The following is an 8,950-nucleotide window of genomic DNA, read 5'->3' as shown; positions in this document are numbered from 1 at the left end:
GAAACTGCCTCAAAAAAAAAAAAAAGAAAAGTAAGAAAGAAAAGAAATGAAAAGACAACAAAGGCAGGGGAGAAGGTTTTTTTTTAAAAAAAAAAAAAAAAGGAAAAGAGGCAAAGTTCTGAAGTAAGGAAAACTGGAATCTATTTTAATTCTTTTTTTTTTTTTTTTTTTTTTTGAGACAGAGTATCGCTCTGTTGCCAGGCTGTAGTGCAGTGGTGTGATCTCGGCTCACTGCAACCTCCGCCTCCCGGGTTCAAGTGATTCTCCTGCCTCAGCCTCCCAAGTAGCGTAGCTGGGGCTACAGGCGTGCACGACCATGCCCGGCTAATTTTTGTATTTTTAGTAGAGATGGGGTTTCACCATATTGGCCAGGCTGGTCTCTAACTCCTGACCTCGTGATCTGCCCACCTCGGCCTCCCAAAGTGCTGGAATTACAGGCGTGAGCCACCGAGCCCAGCCTATCTTAATTCTTTTAGAGGACAGAGACATTCTAGAGAGGCAGAGTGGGACATTTGGCCTGTGTCACTGCTGAACTCCAGACACCTGCAGTGCCCAGGTCTAGGCTCTGTTCTGCTTCCTTGTGGGGACACACAACAGAAGAGAGACAGTCCCTCAGTGGCACAGACATCCTCACCACTACTGCTATAGAGTTCAGGAGCAGGAGAACGAGGCACAAACAAATAAAGAAATAGACCTTACAGGAGCTCCCGAGTTCCCATCATCCCCCAGAGAAGAGTGAAGAAAAATACCAGGATTCCACCCATCATGGAAAGGACTCCAGAAAGGTACTGTGCCATTCCACAATGGTCTGTGTATCAATAGGGATCACCCACAGGCACCAGCAAGGTGCTCCCCTATGTAAATGGGAGCTTCCTGCAGGGAGTTACAGCTTTTGTTAGCAGAATCTCAACTTCAAGGCTGGTATCAGCCTGTTTTTTGCTAAGCCCATTCAGATCTGCTGAGCCAATTCTCCAAGAAGGGAGAAAAGGGGGAGGGAAGAGGAAATAAGCCTCCTGAGCCAACTGGAGTTCTCACTCCACACAGTGGATTTGGAGTGACTAATACTGAGGGGCCAGAATAAATGAGGGGCTAATGGAAGGCTGGCAGTTCAGGTCCTGAAGGTCTCACTGAAGAGAAAATGGATATAATGGGTATGAAGGAGGTGGGGGATCTCCTTTTGGACTTGGCATATTTCCTGTGAAAACAAAAAACAGAAAAACCAAAAAACAAACAAAAATACCTTTATCAAGATTCTTCAAGAGGTTGAAACAAGTTTTATGAGACCTTTCCAAGGCAGATTTCAAAATCCCCTATGAAGCTTGCTGGCCATGGCATTAAACAAATTGGAGTTTAGATTAAGCTCTTTAAGTTCTTTTTAGAACATATGTAACCAAGCCTGTATTAAAAGAATCATAAGTTGTTTTACTTTTTGTTGTTGTTTTGGTCCTTCTCCTTCCAGCATGCATGCTTGCATGTAGTCACTTCAGTAGAGTGTAGTCACTCGTAATTGATTAATTTCATATCCTAACCCCTGTGGCTGCCTGCAAGATTGATATACTTTTTTTTCTTTTCTTTTCTTTTTTTTTTTTTTGAAACGGAGTCTCGCTCTGTTACGCGGGCTGGAGTGCAGTGGTGAGATCTTGGCTCACTGCAAACTTCCGCCTCCTGGGTTCAAGCAATTCTCCCGCCTCAGCCTCCTGAGTAGCTGAGATTACAGGCGCATACCACCACGCCCAGCTAACTTTTGTATTTTTAGTAGAGATGGGGTTTCACCATGTTGGTCAGGCTGGTCTCTAACTCCTGACCCCGTGATCCACCTGCCTCGGCCTCCCAAAGTGCTGGGATTACAGGCATGAGCCACCACGCCTGGCCTTGTTTTTCTTTTAAAGAACAAGGAGACCAGGCCTGTGGCTCACACCTGTAATCCCAGCACTCTGGGTGGCTGACAACACAAAAGGATTGCTTGAGCCCAGGAGTTTGAGGCCAGCCTGGGCAACACAGGAAGACCCTCCCTACAAAAAAAAAAATTAGCTGGATATGCTGTAGCTCCAGCGACTCGGGAGGATCACTTGAGCCTAGGAGTTGCAGACTGCAGTAAGTTATGATTCCACCACTACTCTCCAGCCTGTGTGACAGAGCAAGACCCCGCCTCTAAAAATAAACAAACAAATAAACATCAGGCCTCTGAGCCGGAGCTAAGCCATTGTAACCCCTGTGACCTGCACGTATACATCCAGACAGCCTGCAGGAGCCAAGAAGTCTGGAGCAGCCGAGAAACCACAAAAGAAGTGAAACAGCCAGTTTCAGCCTTAACTGATTGACCAACCTTACGACATTCCACCATTATGACTTGTTCCTGCCCTACCCTAACTGATCAATCGACCTTATGACATTTTTCTCCAGGACAATGGATCTCATGATCTCCCCACCATGCACCCTGTGACCTCCTCCCCCTGCTGACAACAGATGACCACCTTCAACCGTAACTTTCCACTACCTACCCAAGTCCTGTAAAGCTGCCCCTCTCCTATCTCCCTTTGCTGACTCTCTTTTTGGGCTCAGCCCACTTGCACCCAAGTGAATACACAGCCTTGTTGCTCACACTAAGCCTGTTTAGGTGGTCTTCTATATGGACACACGTGACAATAAATAAATCACAATGAGTCTTAGGTGATGCAGACCTTCTTGATGGCATCCAGAAGTTTGATCAGACCAAGAGACGCAAACAGCTTTGATTGTCGGGCATGCCACCTCCTGCCTACCTACCTTACTCAGAAAAGCCCCCAGTTATGTTCAAAGGGAAGTCTGAACATAAGACTTGGTTCTGAGGGTCTCTCACCCACTCTCTTTGGTCAAATTAAATAAACCTTTCTCTGCTCCTAAGTGCTGATGTGTCACTGTTTGGCTTACTGCACATCAGGTACATGGATCTAAATATCGGGGTTCAATAACACTTGTAGGTTATTAAAGAAATCTGCAAAAGGGACCTTCAAGTTGCATCCTGTGTGTGTTTCTTTGGCCTTTATGACATGGTTCAGAAACACATTAGTCTTATCTGGAGAGCGTGTTAAACCCCTGATCACTGGGCCGTACTTTCACATTTATGATTGAGTAGGTCTATGGAGGGACCTGAGAATTTGCATTTATCACTGGTTCCCAGGTGACACAGCCATTTGGGGCACCATGCTTGGAGAACCACTCCAGAGACTTCTAAATTGGTAGTTCAACCTTAGCTGCACTTAGAAACACGGAAAATATGTGTGTGTGTAACCAGCTCACGTTTCATTGTGACATTTTGAAATTGTACAAGTATTTTGACATTTGCCCCTCACATTTAATCTCTTAAAACGACAGGAAAATACCAACCAATCAGAGGTTTAATTAGTTTAAAAAATTTACCCCTTCAGTTCCTCGTTGTAGCCCCCAGCACCCAATATTCCTTTGAAATATGAAACAGACCCGGCAGTGGCCAACAGTAAATTTCTACCCCGCACCCCACAACAGAGATGAAAAGTTCAAGCTCTCTGAGCATTGTGTTGCAGTGGCACTTGTCCAGAATTGGTACCTCTGCCTAGTTGGGGGAGTTTAAATGTACCAGTGAAAATAGCTTTTTCTCCTTCAAAGGGAAGAAAGAAAATCACTCCTCAAAACCCAGAAGGTCTGAAGATCTGGCTGTGAGGTCTTTCTTCCTGTCCCCATCTCTTCAGACTTTTGTGGTTTTTTTTTTTTTTTTTTTTTGGCAGTGGAGCAAGAGAGACCAAAACCTAACTTGAGTTACAAGAAACAAGACAGTGATGGCTATAAAGGGAGTGACCAGGAGCAACTGGGACACTCCTTTACCTCCCACATCCAGTGTTTGTGCTTCACAGAAAAACAACAAAAATAACAAATCCACAAAATGCAACAGCTGGAATTACAAATTTCATTCGGCAGGAAGGAAAGGTGGGAAGGTAAATGGCACAGGGAGAAAAACAAAATATTCAAATCAGTCCAGCCACAGGGACTGGCAAATGCTAGAAAAATAGCTGTAGAAAAAAAAAAAACTAAAAAAACTATGGTCTTTTCAGACTCTCAGTGGTGTTAAAAATCCACACATTGGTGTCAGGAAGATTCTACCTTACGTGCACCAGAGATAAAGATTCCAGTTCCTCAGAGAGGGGATATGCAGAGGGCTCTTGGCAGAACGAATCGTGCCTTCCCTGGCAGGGGGAGGTGAACTGGTAAAAGAGCTGCCACAGCCTCCTTCCAATCCCACCCATCCCCTCGATGGCAGGTGACTCAGGCCTGCAGTAACCTTCAATTTGGGTGGAGATGTATGTGGTGAAGGGAACTTCTCTGCAGAGGTTGAGCTGCTCAAGGCAGACTGCAGGTGAGACCGTCTTGTGGAAGAGTCTGTTGCTTAAGAAGAACATGAAGGAGGAGAGGTGCAACTCGAAGAGGTATGCTTGGCCGGGGATCTTTGCCTCGTTGCACTGATAATGAACAAAGGAAAGAGGATAGAGAAAAGGCAGCCATGGATAATGTATGAGGACTGCATTGCTGTGAGAAAAGCCAAGGGCAAACCAAACCCAAAGTAGTAAAGCCAGTTCCTCTCTATGTTAGACAACCGCTGGTGCATTTCAATTCCTTTATTGAACCAACCATATTTGAAGCAGTAGAATGAGTCAAGAAGAGACAAATGCCGGAGAGTAACCAGCTGACCAACAAGATGGGTGGGAAAGAGACTCACAGACATTCCCTGAATGGGGAAAAGAGCCTGCAGCAAAAGATTGGAGAGCATGTCAGCAGTTATTTTGTGGACACTAGGGAATGGGTGAGGCTTCTTCCCTGATGCTTCAAATGCCAGGTCAGCTGTATCTTGGAACCAAATGGCATTCACAACTTTGCTAGGCATGAACAAGGGGAGCACCCGAAAAGCCCTGGGAATTTATATGAGGAAAAATTCCAGCCATGACCAAGCATCTCCACACAGTGATGGATCGTAAGTGATTCACGCTGTTACTCACTGAAGCCCAGGAATAAACACTGGATAAAGCAAGAGTAGACTGAACCAGAGCACTCCACCACCCCAAGCACAACACTGGAAAATTCTACCACTTGCTGGCTCACTCTCTTGCTCCCACTCTATACTCTGGGGTATTCTCTGTGCCAGGACAATGCTTGCCCTTCTTCCACGCTGCTCCTCTCTTTTGATGGATTGGAGCATCTAGCTGGAGATGGTACAAATATCCCAGATGGAGTCTTTGACTCCCCTGGGAAGGTCCTGGAGAAAGGTTTTGACACTGTCAGTCATGTCGTCAGTACCCAAACTATCAACTAGGCAGAGGAGACAGAAGTGCCCCCAATCTCTCATCATGAAGGACCCCGCAGCTCTGCCACCACGGCTCCAGCCTGGCCCCTCGCCCACCACCACGGGCCCAGTTGGCTCCTCTGTGCCAGGCAGCCCGCTCTACTGGGGAGCTCCCAGGGCTGGGGTGCTGTGCCCACACTGGCCATGCCTGGGCTGCAGAGATGGGGAGATTTTTTTAAATGCAGTTCTCTACCCTATTTCACACTGATTAAATCAGAATCTTGTAGGTGGTGCTCAGGCATTGGATTTTTGCAAAGCTCCCAAGTGCATTAAAGTTGAGAAGCACTGCTCTAAATTTGTTTTGGCCCCGTGGAAAGGTTTCCAACTGATTTCTTATGAAAAAGGTAGTAGAATCCTCCTCTTCAGTTTGTACCAATAAGGTTATAAGGTTGGCCTCTGCCTGATTGGAGAGTGGGGCCGTACAAAAAACTGCTCCACTCCCAGTAATCTTTGGCCCCAAGGCTGGCCAATGGTTCCACTGGTTTCAGCTTCCTTCTCCTTTGCCTTGGGATTTTAGAGCCCACAGCTTCCAGCATGACCTGATAGTTGCTGTCAAGGAGATGATGTTAATCCTATTATGTGCCCTTTGCTTCTCAATCTCTCCTCCTTGGGACTATCAGGGATCCTAGAGATGGAGTAGGAATTGTAAATAAAAGTTTTCATCCAGACCAGTGCCTCTCAGACTTGAAGGTACATACAAATCACCTGGCGAGCCTGTTAAGAAGAAGATTCTGATACTGTGGGACTAGGGTAGGGCCTGAGAGCCTGCATTTCTTTTTCTTGTTAGTATTAGTATTATTATCTTTTTAAAATTTTATTTTTCATCCTCAATGTCTCACAACAAGCCTGCATTTCCAACAAGCTCCCAGGTGGTGGAGAGCTGTTAGTCTGAGGGCCACGCTTGGAGGAACAAGGACCAAATCTCTTCTTTACCCCATTGACATTAAAGATGTTAAGAACCAGACAAGGCACAGTGGCTCACATCTATAATCCCAGCACTTTGGAAGTGCTTGAGCTCAGGAGTTCAAGACCAGACTGGGCAACATGGCGAAACCTCATCTCTACATAAAATACAAAAATTAGCCAGGCATAGGGGCACATGCCTGTAGTCCCAACTACTAGAGGGGCTGAGTTGAGAGGATCGCTTGGGCCCAGGAGGTCGAGGCTGCAGTGAGCTGTGATCACACCACTGCACTTCAGCCTGGGCAACAGAGTGAGACCCTATTTCAAAAAAAAAAAAAAAAAAAGGATTGTTAGTGGGAAACAGGGGATGTAAAAGGACTGGGCCCTATAAATGTAGCCCAAGGTACAGAAAGAGTGGTTGCTGCTTTCCTCTCGGTTAAGCATGGGTGACAGAGGCAGATTGGCGGTTCCAATGGGAACTTCTGGTGAGATTTCATCTCCTGTGGATAGGTTTGCCCTGAGAACAAAGTGAGGGGCAGTGGGTGTAGAAGGCCAGAAAAGAGGGTGTGAACCAGAGCACGGAGAGGCTTTGGTGTCATGCTTCAGAGTTCTGAAGTTTCTTGTTTGTGACAGAGAATTGCCAATGAGCTTAAAGCTTGGAGGCGGGAAGCTTTTTTTTTTTTCTTCCAAGATGAAGTTTCACTCTTGTCACCCAGGCCGGAGTACAGTGGTGCAATCTCGGCTCACTGCAACCTCCACCTCCCGACCCAAGTTCAAGCGATTCTCCTGTCTCAGCCTCCCAAGTAGCTGGGATGATAGGCGGCTGCCACCAGGCCTGCCTAAGTTTTGTATTTTTAGTAGAGATGGGGTTTCACCATGTTGACCAGTCTGGTCTCGAACTTCTGACCTCAGGTGATCAGCCCATCTTGGCCTCCCAAAGTGCTGGGATTACAGGCATGAGACACTGCGCCTGGCCCAAGCTATTTTTTAAAAGTTATTATTGTGCTGGGCTCCAGGTGCCATTGTAGTCAGCTAGCACTCAGAAGCTACTCAGAGGCTGAGGCAGGAGGATCTCTTGAACTCAGGAGTCCGAAACCAGCCTGGGCAACATAGTGGGACCCTGTCTGTAAAAAAAAATTTAAAGAAAAATAAAAACCCATATTATTGTATCCACAGTCAACTCTGAAAGGCCTTTTATTGCTAGCATTTAAGCAACTGCTTAATGGGAAAGTGAGAAAGAGATATACTGTCTTTATGTCATCAAAATGCATTGTTTCTTCCAGCCAACATGACTCTTGAACCAGTTTTTATAGTGAGGAGACCAAATAACCTCTTGACAAAAAAGAAGGGCAAACCCCCAAAGCATGGTTTTGCTAGTCATTTCCAATAAGGCATTTCTGGTCAGATTTCAAGCAGGCTGTCCTAGAACTACCTCTGGGCAGCAGAGCAATTCTGATGTCTGCAGATACCTCAAGACCTTGGCCTCTGTTCATTGCTCATCTATCCTGAGGCATCGGGAAATCCATACCACAGAGAACTCTATGTAGGGGAGGAGCATGAGAAAGCTCTCAGTCAAATTTCAAGCCTGGGTCAGCATCAGAAACTCCACACTGGAGAGAACCTCCAGCGAGTGTGGGAAAGCCTTCTTCCTCCACTCCACGCCTGCTGCTCACCCGCCAATGGAGTCACTCAGAGGAGAAGGCTATACCTGTTCTGGTTATAGGAAGTCTTTAGAGTGGATTTCAGGCCTTAGGAAATGTCAGAAATCATGCACTGGAGTGAAATTATATGTGTGTAGTGAAGGTGGGCAAATATTCATTCACTCTGAGTTCTGCTCTTGGTGCCCACCAGCAAATCCCCCTGGGGAGAAGCACTCAGTGCAGTGAGTGTGGGGAAGCCTTCCTCTGGGTCGGAGGTCTCCTCTCACATCACAGAAGCCTCAGTGGGGAGAAGCCTGCAGGGAGAGTGGCAAAGGCATAACCCACTGCTTCCTTAGGGCTTCTCCCAGTGTGAGTGCCTTGTCAGATTTCTGCTCCAGCTGAGGTTTTCCCACACCCCACATTCACATGTTTCTCCCCAGTGTGGTCGCTGATGCAGGCACAGCCTCTGGTGCCCACTTCAGCCTTTCCCACACTCAATGCCCCTCAAAGGGCTTCTCCGGCCCTGCCCTGAGTTGCACCATGAGACCCCTGGCCCTACTGAACACTCCCTGATGTAGACTCTCTGATGGGCAGCAACGGCTGAGCTCCAGGTTAAAACTTGACCATGCTCATTACATACATAGAATTTTTCTTCAGTATGCACTTGCTGATGTTGCCTAAGATCTGAAATCTGGCTGAAAGATTTTCCACAGTTGGGCAAATCTTTCAGGGGACTCTAGCCCCAGAATGTCTCCTTTGGTGGGGCATAAGGGATAGAGCTCAGAGTGAAGGACTTCCCACACTCACATTGACAGAACCTTACCTCACTGTGAATTTTCTCTTGATAATGAAAAGCTAGATGCAGGGGAACTCTACCACATTCATCATATTTACAGCTTTCCGTTCTATGGGAACCTTGTGATGTTAAACTAAGTTGGAGCTGGAACTGAATCTTTGTCCAAATCCCTTATATTTCTGGCCTCCCTAACTTGTGGAGATTTTTGTTTTTAATCCTTAGCTGTTTTCACATGAGATCTCTTGCTATTTATGTTCTTTC

The 8,950-nt window shown here is 46.5% G+C and overlaps 1 pseudogene; it reads right to left on the bottom strand.

Moving 5' to 3' along the window:
- Nucleotides 1–4,399: 4,399 nt before the first annotated feature.
- LOC115834719 lies at nucleotides 4,400–5,293 on the bottom strand (annotated as a pseudogene).
- Nucleotides 5,294–8,950: the final 3,657 nt, after the last annotated feature.

Source organism: Nomascus leucogenys, chromosome 4, assembly GCF_006542625.1.
Source record: "Nomascus leucogenys isolate Asia chromosome 4, Asia_NLE_v1, whole genome shotgun sequence".
Lineage (NCBI taxonomy): Eukaryota > Metazoa > Chordata > Mammalia > Primates > Hylobatidae > Nomascus > Nomascus leucogenys.
This window is presented reverse-complemented; position numbering and strand designations above follow the sequence as displayed.